We start from the raw sequence: 17,211 nt of genomic DNA, 5'->3' as shown, positions 1-17,211 counted from the left end.
GGTCCACTTCTCCAAGCTTCCTCCTGACACAAAGCTCCTCAAGGGCCTTTCTGGGCTTCCAATCTCTCATTTCTCACTCCATGCCATGTCCACACACAGTGACACCAACTCAGGCCCCCCCCATAGCCCTGGGGAGGCCTGGATGCAACCAGTGCCGCAGCTCTGAAGACACAGCTGGGTTCAGACCTGGCTCCCCCTACTCAGCAGTGTTATCATCCTGGACAAGCCATGTGCCTCTCAGGGCCTCCCCAATCCCCCATCAGCACAGTGGGGATCATTCTGGCCCCTGCTTCCTAGAGAACCCATCCTGTCTCTAGACCTAGAAACACCTATTGCTTCTGTCACCCCCACGGGCTCGCATCACAGGGAGATCGTGCACAGACTCAGCAAAGGAAGGACCCCACAGAGGGCTGGCAGAGTTCAAAGCACACCCCACACAGGCCGGGGTCTGCCCTGGGGTCTGGAGAAAGTCACTTTCCTTGCTGCTTGCTTCCCCGCTCCCAGTCGTGAGACTGAAATTAAATACAACTCTGACATCGTCCGCTCTGGCATACAACCTCCTAGGTCATTCTGTCATGTTGAAATACAGGCCCAGTGTCCCATCTCGGCCTCTGTGGTGGGCTGCCCCACAATGGATTCCTATTTTTTGCCTTCTGTTCCCACACCCTTGTGGGATCCCCACACCCTCCCCTGGAGGGTGGATCGACTTTGGGACCAGGTTCTGACACATAGACTGACTTGTGAAAATGTATGTGAGTTCCACTCATTACCAGCTCCAGTGTTCTTTCTCTCGGTCTCTGTCTCTCAGTGCCTCTCTGAGTTGTCTCTCTCTCTGTTTCTCTGTCTCCCCGTGCTTCTCTGTGTTTCAGTCTGTCTGTCTGTTTTCCTGTATGTATGTGTGTATATATTTATGTGTATATGTGTGTATTTATGTGTGTGTATTGTACGGGTCCAGGGCAGGTCACTTCTGAAAATCCCTTGATGACATATTGATTATTTTGAATTCATGTTACTGAAGAAACATTATCTTTGAAAATTGTGCAAGCACTTTGGTGGGATCTTCTCTAAGGCTCAGCACTGCTAGGGAAGGGATGCACCTGTGGCACTTTGATGTATCCTACACCTTGTTCTGCTGGAGAGGAGCGTCCATTTGCTCTTCCTTCCAGGGTACCTCCTGGGGCCTCTGCCTGCTCACATTGTCACCAGGGCTGGTTGTCACCGGGCTAAAGACCTGCCAGGGTGATGGTGGCCAATGCTGTCTCTGCAGTCTGTCTGCCTGTGTCCTCACCTGAGAGGTCGAGCATCTCCAGCACAAACCGGCCACCTGCACTGCCTCTCGTTGGAACTGACTCTGTGTGTTTTGTTTCTTTTCAGAACACTGGGCTTCAAGAGCTTTTTGGACCACAGGGATGTGAAGCTTTTTTCCGACCTTGGGTCATGAGGAAAGGTTTCTCCAGGCTGTGGTTTGTCTTTCCAGCTGTCTTTCTTGGCCTTTGTTTTCTGCTTTTGTTTGGTTTGATTTTGCCACAAGAAGAGCTAAGCATCTCCCTTCTGGCTCTGATTTCACACTTAGAACAGCAGTGCCTACCCCGAGATTATACACAGAGTTACTAAAAGGGCTTCATATGGTACGTCTCATCTTTAATCCATCTGGACTTTCCTCTCAAAATACAAAAATGCTAATTCACATGAAAAAAAATAATTCACCCGTCCCTACTTAAGATATGTGGGCAGACAAACCAAAAAAAAGCCACCTTTTATACGATTTCATTGATAGGGAACCTCCAGGATAGGTAAAGACATAGAGAGAGAAAGGGGATTAGGGCTTGTCATGGGCTGGGGGAGGTAAGACGTGGGGTGCTCTTTGTATACAAGCTTTTACTTTGAGGAAGGAAATAGTCTGAAACAAGTGGTGCTGGTCTCACAGCACTGTGAATGCAATTAATGCTCCTTAAAATTGCACAATTTAAAATGGAAAAAGGCTAAACTTTATTCTTATATACTTAAAACAAAAATAGAATATAGTATAATAGAAAAGAAAAAATCTGACTCCATAGAAGATCTGTCCTTTTGGCTTTAACCCTTTGCCCTCTTTTCTAGGCTTAGTTTTACTAGCTCTGCACCTTTGTAAAACAATGTTGCCTTTAGCCTTAAATATACAGGAGAGCCTACTTTCAAGGCTCTGATTTTTAAGGATATTAACACTTTTGCACTTATATAAAGACAACAGGTTGTAGAATAGAAAACTACTTTTGTTTTGTTAGAGGACTTACAGAGGCCTGGTCTACATAAACAGCTGTAAACCAAGATAATGGCGGACTAATATCTTGGAGAACCATCTTCCACATGTCAACTTCAGGCTCTTATTCTGCTAAAAAGTGGAGGGGCTGTGGTTGGTTGTTGCAAACTTGTTGGTGTAGAAATTCCTTGTTCTTGGAATCCTTTGCAGCTGTCCACGTGGGTCACATCATGGTGTTTCTGCAAAACCTGCAACAAAACTAACTTTTTCTATTCTGCAACTTGTTATCTTTATAGGAGTGCAAAGTGTTAATATCCTTAAAGCTCAGACTTTTGAGAATAGGCTCTCCTGTTTATTTCAGGCTAAAGGCAACCCTGTTTTACAAAAAGTGCAGAGCTAGCAAGTCTAAGCCTAGAAAACACTGCAGAGGGTTAAAGAAAAGGAACAGATCCAATATGGAGTCAGATTTGTTCTTCTCTATTACAGTGACTTTTGGTGAGAGCTAAGTGGATGATTCCTGGGTGGGTCCTCCACTGTCCCAGGCTGGATTTCAGGCAGGATCCTTGCCAGATTCACCATGATTTTGGACCTAATCTACCGCAGAGAAACTGACAATTATTGGATTAAAATTACCTTTCAAAATCCCTTCAATTGCCTGTAAACTATACCACAGCAGGGGATGTCTCATTGGCCAGTCAACTGCCAGTCTCCCCTGATGCAAGGGACAAGCGTCGCGGTGAGATCCATGGTGGCCTGGCCAGTGCACCTTCCTACTTTGCTCTAAAGCTTTGGATTCCTCACTTTGACACTTTAAAAACTCCCTTTCCTCTTCCCTCTGGCCTGGTGTGAATGAACAAGGTCCCTGCACCCACCTGTGCTGAGTCCATGCCATGCACACAGCCCCATGCACACAGCCCACCATCTGCTGTGTAACCCTGGGATCAAGTGCAAACTCTGAACTCCCCCACACCAAAGGTCCGCGTGCCCAGTGCCTCCGCCCTAGGGGTCCAGATCACCATCAGTACCATCAACCACCCAAAGCCCAAGGCCAGTGGCTGGCAGCCTGGGATCAACCTGACCCATCGGGTCAGTTGAGGCACAGGCTGCGGGGATCAGGGTGCCAAGGCGGGAATTGGAACCACCTTCAGCCCAGCCTGCCTCACCCTGTAGTCTCAGACATTAACTATGAAGGTGCACACTAGGCTCGATCCCCCACTGGTGGCAGTAGTCATCATTACTGGAGCACGGATTTCCCCACCCCAACCACAGGGTGAGGGGTGAGTGAGTGAGCTCAGAGTAGGGGTGCACTCAGATTGAAGGGGATCCCATGGTGTGGGGGTACAGGTTGAGAGGTGTGGGGCCCGATCAGAGTGGAAATGACCTGGCTGAGAGGTGAGGGGGATAATTTCAGGTTGTTGGGTGTCCTGTGTTGAGGCATGAGGGGTAAGCTTGTGGGTGTAGGGGCCATAGGTTAGGACCTAGCAGGATGGAGTGTCAGGGCAGGGACAATGGTGTGAGGAGAAGGAGCCCTGTCTTCAAGGTCTGGTGGGAGACTGGGCCTGGCCAGTGGTGGGAGGGTAGTAACAGGGAGGGGAAGTTGATCAGGGGAAGTGGGGCTGGGTGGGTGAGGCCTAGCCTAGGGCAGTCGTGGTTCTAGTTCTGTGCCAGGACCCAGTCGGTGGCTGGGTGAAGGCTCTGGGGATGGAGACCCAGCGGGACAAGCAGGAGGGGCCCCACCTGGCTCCTCCCGGCCCCAGCGGCCAGGGCCGGTAAAGCAGGAGACCCACCCGAGCAGTTTGCGCTGCGGGCGGGAGGAGGAGGGGCGCGCACGCGCAGACGGACAGACGCGCGGACGCCGGAACCCACCCAGAACGCGTGGAAGCTGGCGGCAGCCGGTTGCTCCTGGACCAGCTCCTGGAAGAGGAACACGGCCTGGGGCCTGGGCCGCCGCTTGCCCGCGGCTCGGCTGCCGCTGCCGGACAGTTAAGAGGGCGCTGGTAGGGGCGCGCTTCTCGGGGACCCGGCGGGTGACGCCTGTGCTGTGCAGCTGAGGATGCGCCCAGGGAGGGGTGCGGAGGTGAGGTCCCGGCCGCGCGTCCCGTTAGGACCCAGAGGCGGGTCCCAGCCGCCGCTGTGGTTCGTGGTAACCCCGGTATTAGTAGTTCCTGAACACCGCGTTTTTGCCGCCGCTTCTACCCGGGTTTAGGAGAGCAGGTACAGCCCCGGGAGTTGGGAGGGCGCGTGGACGGTTCCAGAGCATCTCCGACTGGCCCTCAGACGATGGCCTGCTCCTGGCAGGCGGGTGTGGTGCGGTCGCGGGGCCTCGGATGGAATGGGGACTGCCCCATGAGAGCCCCTGGATTTGCTCCCATCTTACCTTGCCTGACCTTGGGGGCGGCCTCTAAAGACCCAGGTTAGTGGGACTCAGGTTACAGGTCAGTCTGCTCCTGGGAGATGGGCTCGGTGCGATCAGTGTGCTGGGATGGCTGCAGCAGCAGCGGGAAATTGTTGCAACCCCCGCTCTCACAGGGCAGCCCCAATCCCGCCATAGCAGCCGCCACCTTTCCCTGACAGCACAGCACCCGCCTTCCAGGAGCAGGCTGACCTGTAACCTGAGTTCCACGAACCTGAGGCAGCAGAGGCCAAGCTCAGGCCATGCGCTGGGGAGTTTGAAGCAAATCCAAGGGCTCCCATGGGCAGACACCATAACCCGCCACTGCCTTCGACCACACTGTGCCCTCCTCCCGAGAGCAGGCTGACCTGCGGACCGTGCCTGGAGCAGCAGAGGCCGAGCCCTTGACAGGCCGTGGGGGAGATGGGGGCAAATCTACCAGCTTGCCAGGTCGCTGCCCATCTCCCTGCCGCTGCCCCATGTTCGTGGACCACTTGTTTTCAAGTCAGTGGTTTCCTGAGAGGCAGGCGTGGTGCAGTCAGGTGGCGGGGGCTGCAGGGAGGGGTGCTGCCCCAAGGGGAGCAGGTGGACTTGCTCCCATCTCCCCTAGGGCCAGACCTGGGGACGGCCTCTGCTGCCCCAGGTTTGCAGGACGCATGTCATGTCCGCCTGTCCCTGGAAGGAAAGCTCAGTGTACTCGGGGCAGCCTCAGTGGCTGACAAGGATTTTAGAAGTCGGCTCTAGCCCAGCATAACTAACTCTCCTTTCTTCTCTTGCTTCCTCAGTTGGTGGCTGTATCGGCTTTTTCATTACAGGTTATTGCTAGATAATGAACATAGGTTTCTGTGCTATATAGAAGAAACTTAACTTAAAATCTCTTTTTATATATAGTGGCTGACATTTGTAAATCTCGAACTCCCAAATTTATCCCTTCCTATCCCCTTTCCCTGGTAACCTTGACTGTTTACTAAGTCTGCAAGTCTGTTTCTGTTCTGTAGATGAGTTCACAGTGTCTTTTTCTCTCTTTTTTTACATTGCACATATGAGTGGTATCATTTGGTATTTTTCTGTTTCTGGCTGCTTTCACTTAGAATGATGATCTCTAGCTCCATCCATGTTGCTGCAAATGGTTTTATTTTGTCCTATTCATGGTAGAGTAGTATTCCAGTGTATAAATATGCCACAACTTCTTTATCCAGTCATCTGTTGCTACATTTAGCTTTCCTCCATGTCTCGGCTATTGTATACAGTGGTGCTGTGAATACTGGTGTGCAGGTATCTTTTCACATTGGAGTTCTTTCCAGTTATATACCCAGATGTGGGATTGCTGGGTCATAGGGTAAGTCTACTTTTAGTTTTTTCAGGGATTTCCATGCTTTCCATAATGACTACACCAAACTAGATTCCCACCAGCAGTGTAAGAGGGTACCCTTCACTCTACAGCCTCTCTAGCATTTATCATTCATGAACTTCTGAGCGATGGCCATTCTGACTGATGGGAGCTGATACTTCATTATAGTTTTGATTTGAAATTCTCAGTTTATTAGTGATATCGAGCATTCTTTCATGTGCCTATTGGCCATTTGTGTCTTCATTGGAGAAATGCTTCTTTAGGTCTTCTGCCTATTTTAAGATTGAGTTGTTTGTTTTTTTGTTATTAAGTTCTATGAGCTGCTTATATATTCTGAAAATTAAGCCTCTGTTAGTCGTATCATTTGCAAATATTTTCTCCCATTCGTAGTTTGTTGTTTCCTTTTGTTTTACTTATGGTTGTCTTTGCTGTGAAGAAATTTATGAGTTTAATTACGTCCCTTTTGTTTATTTTTTTCTCTTATTTCCATTGCCTGGGTAGATTACCCTAGGAGAATGTTGCTAAGATTTATGTCAGATAATGTTTTGCCTATGTTTTCTTTTAGGAGATTTATCATGTCTTGTCCATCTGCATCTTAAGTCTGTACTCAACATCTGTGCTTCAGTTTTGAATTTTGAGCTTCTTAGAGAAAACCTACTCTTAGCTCATACGTCAGATTCAACATGTCTAAAGCTGATTTCATAATCTTTTTTCTTGCAGCGTCTCCACTTATTCAGTGGGATAATCATTCTTCCGGTCTTGAATACACAAAGGCTTGGAGTGGTCTTTGATTTGTCTTTCTCTCACCACCCTCCACATTTTGTCAGCTTCTTGAACTGTATGTTGTTGGTTTCAAGTGTCTATTCTGATTGCTGATACTCTGATGAAGAGCTTTCATCCCTGATACATGAATTTTTCCTTCTGCTGAATTCTTGGATATTCTCTCCCCCCCTTTCAGTCAACCTAGAGTTTTGGTGCTCCAACATCTACAGTCAAGTCAAAGACTTAACACAACCAGATCTCAGCCAGGGAGTCTCGACCCTTCATCATTTTGGACTTACATTATTTTTTCCAATCATTATGTAACTTAGCCTCCTAGGGTAACCTGTGCCTTATTAAAAACCAGGAGTCACCAGCCTTTTCCTATCCAGTCCTCAGTTAAAACAGATTAGAATTGCCCTGAGAACTAGTTGGAGCCCCATCCCCTTCATAGAGTCTTCCCTATTTATTCCAAATACTTCTTAGCTCTTCTTTGTATTCCTGTACTGTTTATGATCAGTAGCCTGTAATCTTGGATTTGAGTACTGACTTGGTACCATTCCTGGGTGATTTCCAATGTGTCTCCTCACTTAGCTGGTAACTGGAGAAGACTCACTTGTTCAGCCTCCTTTATACCCCTCACCCTGCTTAGCATCGGGCAATAACAGGCATCCAGGCAGTGCTTGCCTTCTTTATTTATTCGCAGTGGTGGTGGTGTGGATTATAGCTAATAACTATTAATTCAGTGTTGCAGTTAAAAAAGAAAGCCAAGAAAATCCAAAAAACTTTATCTCCATGTTCAGTTTAGTGCTTTATCTCAATAGTTTTCTTAAGACTGTGTTTACATTCACATAGTGTTCAGTGCTTGTACAGTTCCCTGAGGCAAGCAGGTGAGATGTCATTATGTTTGACTTTCACGTTACATTTCATATTGGATATATTTGTGTAATGACAAAACCTTATTTTATAAGTAAACAGCCGGAAGCCCAGAGAGACTAAGAGCCTAACCCAGGATCACCTGGTTAGTGTTTGGCACAGGCCAGGACTGCAGTGCACATCTTCCAGCTGATCCTCTTCCAGTGCCTTTTCATTCCACTGCTGGGAAATGTAGCCCCATCAGCCAAACGGCCAAGTCACATTGCTGCCCCTTTACGTGCCAGTGATGGCAGTGCTACAAAAAGTGGCAAAGGAAAGGTCAGAAATAGGAGTGATAAAAGACATGGAAGTGCTGGAAATGGATCCTCAACCTCCTCCTCCCTACTTGAGCGCCTCACAAGTGTCCCACTCTGAGAGTGCTGTTCATTGTTTATAACATAGCCTTAAAATCAGACTGATCTTTTATAGGACATGCTTTTATCCTGGTCCCTTTCCTGCTAGTAGTCACCGTCATGGGCAGAAAGTGCCTGGCTGTGCTCTGTTTGTCACGTAGGTGGGAGGGAAAGTGGGAGAGGGAGTTGGTTGAACTGAAGCCGAGCTTTTTACAGCTCTGTTGTTCTAGGACCAGAGCAGTTCCACTCTTGCTTTCATCACCTCTCCACCTCCGAGTCCCAGCCACCCATTCCTGCCTGCTTCCCCACATGCCACGTCCTGGGGGAGGACAGAGTGGTGGGCAATGCCCCCTCCGCCCTCTGTTCTGGGAGGTGCAGGAGTCTGCTTTAACTTTTGAGCTGTTTTGGTAATTGGGCTTTTCCAGCTTTTCTAGACATCTCCTTTCCAGCTCTGAGAAATTGGAGATGTAACTTAACCATACATGGACTATACTAAAGTATTCAGTGACATTAGTGTCATGTTGTCTGTAATTGTGTTCTGTGACTGGATAGGAGGTTTTTTATCTCACAGGATGCTTCACATCCAATTCTAAAGGCCTAGAGGCTGCAGGTGTAATCCAAGTCCTTACATGTCTGTAAGGTAGACATGAACATTATTTGATAATATGACCATATGTTCATAGATTACGGTTAGTCCACTGGCTCTGTATCTAATGAAAGTTTAAATATCAAACGCTTGAAGAAAATTTGCGGGCCATGTCTTTTTGCCTGTAAGTAGTTGCAAAAACTGAAATCACAACTCTACCACAAGCCACAGTGTTTCCCAGTAGAGAAAGCCCTCTAATTTTACAACCTCTAAGTAATGCAGTGGTTCTTTGAGTGAGATGAGGGATGCCAGAGTATTTTTTGGGACACTAGAGTGGGATGACAAGTATTCTGGGACTGGTTACAGTTGAATCTCTACTTCCTATATCCTGGACTGATTACAGAGGCAATGTTAGTGCGGTAACCATCTTGTGGATGCAAGTGTAGCTAGGAAGACAACAGAGAAAATAGAAGGGATATAAAGTAATGGAGGGACTTCATAGCAGTACAAATGGCGACTTTGACACCACCAGCTGCTGATGTGAACTTTGCAAGAATTTGTGAGAAGTGGTGGGTGTCATTGCAAGCAGGAGAGTTCTGCAGCTTTTGGGGTGAACAGGCAAAGGGGAGAGCAGATATGGTGGCTATCCAGGGGCTACTTTTGTCCTGAATGTGAAAATGTCCAGTCCCCTGTTCAATTTTGCAGCCACAACTTCACATGACTCAGGGCGTTATTTCCACCAGAATACCATAAAAATATAAACAACCTGTTTCCCAAAGTGTTTGTTCTCGATCTGAGATGATTGTCCTGTGGTGGTAGGTAAGTGGGCGATGGGGCCTATTACATCACCCCCTTTCACTAGAAGTCTACCTCGCTACTTTTCACCCTACTCCTAGAGGTGCTGTCATTCTGTTACACCTAGGCCTGTAAGACCGTCTTGCCTGAATCCTCACGTGAAGAGGGATGGTTATGTGTAGTTTTAAAAAATTGCTTGGGTCATGTGGTCCTTTGTTCCTTCCAATGGAAATCACTATTCCAGAGCAAATAGTATGCCTCCATAGAAAGTATATTGTTTGTAAGTTGTCTTCAGAGGTTTTGCAGTTGGTTTAAATATTTGCTTGGTGATGGCATCTTGATTGATTGAAGGAGGCAACCCTCACTAGGGGCATTGTGTGCTTTCTGTCTGAGAGTTCCTTTACTGGCAGCAGAGTGTTCGTAGGCAGAGTTAGAAAGTTACCTGGTCTGAGAAGCCGAATTTGCCCGCAGCTGGGAATTGGCAGAAGAGTCTGTTATGGAAGGAAAGCTTTAGGATTATCTGGTAGCAGAGTTCTGGGATCCAAACCCCGGGAAACCTCAGCTTTTGTAGAGTATGTTCTGTAACAATAGGCTATAGGATAATTTTTACACTTGTTATAGGATGTAGAGTTGGGGAAAGGCTTAAAAGTGAAAGAACCTTAAAAGAGAATCTCCGAATATTTTAAAGAAGACAGTTCTCAGAATGAGAGCTTTTCTGGAAAAGACTAGCTCTTCACTTCACAGGGGAAGCAGGGAGCAGGTGTAACTGCACTTACGGTAACTTAAAAGGTAAACCTTACCCTCCCACTTAGCTGTTTCCTGGTGTAGGTTCATCTCCCACATCTGTAGTTTTAGACCTGATGTGTCATTTTCTGGTACTCCATTCTGCTTCTTAGTGAGAGACTGACCCAAAGTCACATAGCAATTGAAAAATTGCGCAAAGGTCTTTATTGTTAAAAATGTAGACCTGTGGCAGGGTGCTGCATTTGCAATTGACTTTCAGTACAGAGAACACTGAAAAGAATGCAGTGTTATTTCTTTTTTTATTCCTTTAAGCCTTTGAATAGAAGGTTTTCTTTGCAGAGTTTCTGGAGTACATCAGAACAAGCAGGAACTAAAATAGCTTTAAGAAATCTCCAGTATAGACGTTGCTTATAGTGTGGTATCTGTCTTATGTTAATTCTTTAAAGCAGGAAGTTGTAACTCTCAATTTCTTAAGCAAATATAAACATTCTTGACTCTTATTGACATTCTTTGTGGGGTGAAGCTGCTTTTGCTTCCATTCTGAGCATTGAAAGGCCTTCTATGATACTTCTACCAGTCCTCAGTATTTTATTTTCCCTCTGTTGTGAACTTGTTTTTAAATTTGAAGCAGATATAAATATCATTAACTTGCTACATATGTAGATATTCAGTGTTACATAGTCAGAAAGTTTGTGTACATCACACGTATCTACATAATTCCCCCCTTTCCAACTGTGTTCCTGATGAAAGGATGGTGGGAAATGGCATTATGGGCATATGTCTTACAGTACACAGTGTTTCCCCTGTTCCCTCTACCATATCTGGATGTTCTTTCATCTTTCAGCTTCTAGACTTACTTGCTCTTTTTCTTAAGCAGGTGTATCTCATCCCCCTGCGCACACACACATGTGTACACACACACACATTCTACCGTAGGGAGTAGCGTGCACCATCCAATTCTCCCACTCCAGCTCTGGACCCACCCACTGGAGGCAGTGTCTTGCACGAATTCATTTGTAAGTTGCTTTTTAAAACTCGAGTGGTCAGGAATTAGGACTGATATCCACACCTACTAGGCAGGCCCTCAAGGACAACTTCTATGGTTAATGCCAGGTTATCTTAATGTTTGACTACCTGGGTTTCATGTCTTCCTGTGCCACCTGTGTGACCCATGATTCCCACATTTCTGTCTCCTGCTAGAATTTTTCTCTCCAACTCTGGACTCTTACAATCTTCTACTGATTTGACACCTTCAATTGAAACTCTGATATCTTAAAAGCAACATGTGTAAAAACTGAGCCCTTTGTTCTCCTACCCCCCAAACTGGTTCTTCCTGCAACCTCCCCCATTCAGTTAGTGGAAACTTAATCCATCCAGCTGCTTGGGTTAAAAAGCTTAGAGTTACTCTGACTTTCACTGACATACCACATGAATTCTGTCAATAGATCTGGTTTAACACTGCCTTTAAACCATATCCAGAACCCAGCCACTTCTCACCATGGCTCCTGCCTCGACTGCTGCTTCCCTGCCCTGAGCCACTGTCCTCTCCTCCTGCACAGCCCTTTTCAGAGGCTTCCCACCTTTCATCTCTGACCCGTTTTGACTATTCTCACCCGGCAGTCAAGTGAGCCTCGAAAACCTAAGTTAGATAGTGTCGTCCTTCTGCAGTGCCTCCCCATTTCACTCTGGGTAAAAGCCACAGTCCTTACAATGTCCTCCAAGGCCATGAAGGACCTGCACTGACCCTTCTCTGCAGCTCCAGCCGTGTCCCCATTCTGGAACATGTGAGGTGTGTGCTGCCCTTGGTGATGGTTATTCCGTCCACCTGGGACTTCTTACCTCCAAGTCTTAGTTCTAACCTCAGTCCTCAGTGTGGCCTGCTCTGGTATTTAATACAACATCACCCTCATCCCATACCCTCAGCTCTCTTTACCTTGCCCTTTTTTGATTTTTCCATGGTTCCTCTTTCCTAACATGCCACCTCCTCTGCTGCTCTGTTGTGTGAATTGTCATCTCCACCCCCATCCCAGCTAGACTCCAACCAAGCTCCGTGAGGACAGGAATTTTGTTTTGTTTATTGATCTATTCCAAGTGCCTAGACTAGTCCTGGGTACATAGTAGGCAGTCAAAAATTATTTGCTGAATAAATTTAAAGACTATTTTAAAAATGAATCATCCTTTCAGGAACGGGTGAGGATCGGAAGCTGCATGAAGGAAAATGGTGCTGTAAATATTGATATTTGCCTGTTGTTCTTTGTGTGATATATATATGTGTTTTAGTCTTAATTTGGTATCCCAGTTTCTTAATTTAATAGCTGTATTAAGGTGTAATTTACAGGCCATAAAATTCACACATTATAATTGTACAAGTCAGCCATTTTATCTATTTCTAGATTTGTGCAACTTTGTCCTCATAAAGTCCCCTTGTGTCCGTCCATATGCAGTTTGCCCTCCCCTCAGTGGCACCCTGATTTTATTTCTTTTTTTCTTTTGGCAATCACATCTCAAACGGATAATTTACACAGCAGTACTAATATAGCTTTGCACTTTTTGAAATGACACACTTAAATATGAAATTAGCGGTCATTGCTGAATGTAGGTAGCAGTATCCGACATTGGTGAAAAGAATGGACTTGAGTGTCAGACTGGCTGCAGTCTTACCCAGCTCCACCATTTACCAAGTTACCCAAATTATTTTCTGCCTCAAGCTCTTTATCTGTTATATGGGGGTAATAATAGCAGCTTACAGAGTTGTTGTGAGGATTAAGCAAACAGGGAAAAAAAATTTAGTATAGTGGCCTGCTTATGTTATTACCTAAGAAATGGGCTTATGTTATTACCTAAGAAATAGCCTTGCAGGTAAAGGGCAAAATTCAAATCAGTTTCTAAAGTATATGTAAAATATAATCCAGTTCCTGCCTGGTTTGTAAACACGTATGCCTACTGAAGAATTTAAAAGCAGGCTAATTTCCAACAGAAAAGATCATTTCTCAGCATTTCTTTCAAAGATAGCTGCAAAATCACTTTTACTAAATGTTCCATGCCCAACTCTTACAGAAATTTGACACCACGGACGTAATTATCTACATTTTTGTTAAAATGATTCTGACCATCAGGAAGTGTTCTCAATTATATTTTAGCCTTTATGTTGAGAAATACTGTGAGACTTCTTCTAAATTAATGGGTGGGGGCATTCATTGTAGCTCTTGTAGCCTGATAAGCCTGCACTAAATTATCTTTTTTTAACTTTTAATTAAAGTAATAAATTAATTTTTTGCTGGGGGGTGGTAATTAGGTTTTTATTTATTTATTTTATTTTTAGAAGAAGTACTGGGAATTGAACCCAGGCCCTTGGGCATGCTAAGAACATGATCGTCCACTTGAGCTATACCCTCCCCCCTAAATTATCTTAAATAAGGTCTTTTTCTCTGTTTTGTTAATTTATGTACAGATGCACAAAGCAGGGTCATCAGAAGCCTCTCAATCACGAAGATGATAATAGTGAAAAACATTGCGCAGTGACAGTGAATCCTTGGCATATGAAGAAAGATTGTAAAGTCCTGAATGAATTAAGAAGGTATTGTTACATTAACATACGTGTAAGCATGGCTCTCTTACCTTTATTTTTCACTTTATAATGAAGATAATCCCCAACCGTCACGGTTGCTTTGTTTGATAGAGGCCATATCTAAACCCTTTTCTGCAAGTTTTTTAAATAAGAAAGAGCAGCTAATTTATCAGAAGTGTGAATGGTGTAATCTGGTCTGTCTAGTATGGTAGCCACGAGCCACATGTGGCTATTGTGAATTGAGATGTTCTATAAGTGGAAAATACATAATAGATTTTCAAGACTTCATACAACAAAAATAATGTAAAATATTATTAATAAGTTTTAAAAGTGTCAATCACACTTTTGAAATGATAGTGTATTGGATATTTTGGGATAAATGTAATTATTACTGGAATTAATTTCACTTATTGCTTTTTATTTTCTAAATGGAATTACTAGAAAATTGTGACTTGCACTATGTTTCTATTGAGAGTGCTGGCTTCTAACTTATTGCAAATAATATGAAAAGAAAACTTTGATTAAAAATTTTGTAATTGAGTCGTTGATTTACATCATATTAGTTTCAGGTGTACAAAATAGAGGCTCAACATTTTCATAGATTATATTCCATTTAAAGTCACCATAAAATAATGGCTATATTTCCCTGTGCTGTATGATACAGCCCTGTAACCTATCCATTTTATACGTAGTACTTTTTACCTCTCAATCCCCTAACCCCTCCCTGCCTCCCCTCTTCTCCTTCTCCCCATTGGTAACCACAAGTCTGTTCTGTGTACCTGTGAGTCTATTTCTGTTTTATTATAGTCATTAATTTGTTTTATTTTTTAGATATACATATAAGTTAATACATAGAATATTTGTTTATCTTTCTCTGACTTATTTCACTTAGCATAATACCCTGTAGGTCCATCCATGTTATTGAAAATGGCATTATTTTATTTTTTAATGGCTGAACAGTATTCCATTTGTGTGTGTGTTCATGGTATATATATATGTGTGTGTATATATATGTATACATGTATATATACATATATATATATATATAATATACCACAACTTCTTTATCCAGTCATCTGTCAGTGAACATTTGGGTTGTTTCAGTGTCTTGGCTATTTTAAATAGTGCTGCTGTGAACATTGGGGTGCATGTGTCTTTTTGAATTAAATTTTTCTCCAAACATATACCCATGAATGGGATTGCTGGATCACACGGAAGTCTATTTTCATTTTTTTATGGAACCTCTCTTCTGTCCTCCATAGAGGCTGCACCAATTTACATTCCCACCAATTGAGTAGGAGGGTTCCTTTTTCCTTAAAAGGTAAAAAATCTCTACATTTACCTACCTTCCTTTCAGTTTAGGACACAGTTTGGCAAAAACCAGATAGAATTTAATAGGAGTAAATACAGTATTTATTTTGAATGTCCATGCATTATGGATAGATATGTTATTGATGAGTTGGTTCCCTATTTTTGTAGGTGCAGATGTTTTTATAGCTTCACAGACATTTCAGTCTTGCAGAGAGGAAAATTTCTTTTTATTTTGCTGAACTTGTCCGGGTGTCTTTATCGGACTTGGTCCAGGCCTGCAGAGGTGAATACACATCCAAACCTGAACCATTTGAATGTCTGCAAGATATTAAGAGTCTAGAATATCAGATCTGGACTGTAACTCTGGTAAATGACATCAGTGACTGGACTCAAGAAAACTCCATTTGAGGACAAAACCTTTCATAAGCCAAAAAGGCTTTGAAATTGTGGCAAAGCCAGAGACTTTTGTGCACCACTTATGGCCACAAACCCATGAGGACAACCACAGGCCTTCTGGAGTGCCAAGGAAATTCCATGTGAGGAGTCCAGCACTCACAGGAATCCAACAAGTCCCTGTCTGCCAGAACACTTTCATTGCTACTGTGCTGTTTTGAGTAAATGTCTTTTCATCAGGTTCAAATTGGTTTGTTGTTATTTTTTTGCATAAAAAAACAACTTCTTGTTCCCTGGTGAAAGTAAAAGCCTAACATTTTCTGATTTCTTTTGACAGAGAAAACATGAGCCTGTGGATCTAACCTCATCTGTGATGGTCTGCAGCTGGGAGCAACCAGATCAGTGTCAGTCCCCTTGCAGCCATTGGCTGGGAGCCTGCATGTTCCTTGGAATGGTATTTGAAACATGTCACACTAGCCGTGCCTTCGCTGTGGGCTGGGAGGCGAGTCACTCAGAATCTGCATTATGGAATGTATGTTTCAGATCTACAGTTAGGAGATCTTTTTTAATAGCCAGAGAATATAGTCATAAATATATCTATTAATGTATTTATGCAAGAACATTTTTAAAGATTTTTTTATTATAAAAAGTTTCCCCCCAAAATTGAAAATGAAAGAACAATGGAATTAAAAATCATCTGTACCTTAATTATACATAAAGAATCATAAAATCCTTCTAAACTTTTTTTGTTCAAATGAAGATATTTTTCCCTTCCAAAAAGGAAAATTATCATTTCACATTTTTTTACTTTCTCCTTTTATTATATATTCCATATCAATAAATATAAATCTTTTAAATCCCTTTTAATGGCTGTTTAACACTATATTGAACAGATATGTAAATAGTCCTAGGTTTCAGAAATTTAAAAAATTGTCATTACAATACCACTGCAAAGAATATTTTGGTGTTTCTATTTTTAGTTACTAATTTGGACTAAAAATTAACAAGTTTGCTTTTCTTCATCTAAAACATTGGTTATTTTACGAAGGAACTGTAAGGATTTTAAATAACTTTTCAGTAATTTCAACAAAGAAATTATCTTTAAGGCAAAAATGTATGATGGATTGCAAATCTATTTTTATTATATCTTCACTTTTACCAGTGTGACATATGTGTGTGTTTACACAAGTGCTTTAACTACCAGCAACGTAAGAAAAATCTGTGTACTAAAAATGTGAAAATACTTTCCCGGTTTGTGTTTTCATTCTCCCAATGTAGGTTTTGGATGACAAGCTTGTATTTGCAAAAGTACACCCCCTGTGGGAGGTGTTCTGTACATACGCTGAGATACTGCACATAATATTGCCTCTGAAGCCCAATGATCTGAAAACCCGGTCCTCAGCCTTTGATAACTTGAGATGTTTTATGAAAGTCCTCCAAGTGGATGAAAGTATCAACAACCGGAACAAGAGCTTTTCTTTGCCCTATTTGAGAAGAGCTCCGTGAATGACTTTTATATTCAGCATAGAGATACATTCTCCAATCCAACCACCAGAAACCGCATTGTAAGTCTAAACCGAGTTTAGCTGCTGTCTTGGGGGTGATTTAGAACCTGCTGTTGAATTATCAGTGATTTGGTTTGGTTGGTTTGATTTGGTTTTTAAAAGCTGCCCATAAAAAGGAAAAAAGAGAAAGAAAAGAAATATGCCTACAGATTCCTGTTAGGATAGTAAACAGTGGCTGGTTAGTTACCTTGTATAAACCACAAGCTCTCTTAGAACATTTTTAGGTTTACTTCATCCTTT

The 17,211-nt window shown here is 43.5% G+C and overlaps 1 long non-coding RNA gene across 1 annotated transcript; it reads left to right on the top strand.

The window, feature by feature from the left end:
• The first annotated feature begins 14,995 nt into the window (after window positions 1–14,995).
• On the top strand, window positions 14,996–16,960 carry LOC140694827 (uncharacterized). Its single transcript, XR_012070469.1, has 3 exons — window positions 14,996–15,023; window positions 15,744–15,938; window positions 16,685–16,960. It is a non-coding gene; the product is annotated as an uncharacterized lncRNA (long non-coding RNA).
• The last annotated feature ends 251 nt before the right edge of the window (window positions 16,961–17,211 follow it).

The sequence above is a fragment of the Vicugna pacos genome, unplaced genomic scaffold, assembly GCF_048564905.1.
Source record: "Vicugna pacos unplaced genomic scaffold, VicPac4 scaffold_104, whole genome shotgun sequence".
NCBI classification, from domain to species: Eukaryota; Metazoa; Chordata; class Mammalia; order Artiodactyla; family Camelidae; genus Vicugna; species Vicugna pacos.
Note: the sequence above shows the minus strand (reverse complement) of the source record. Positions and strands in the feature narration are given on the sequence as shown.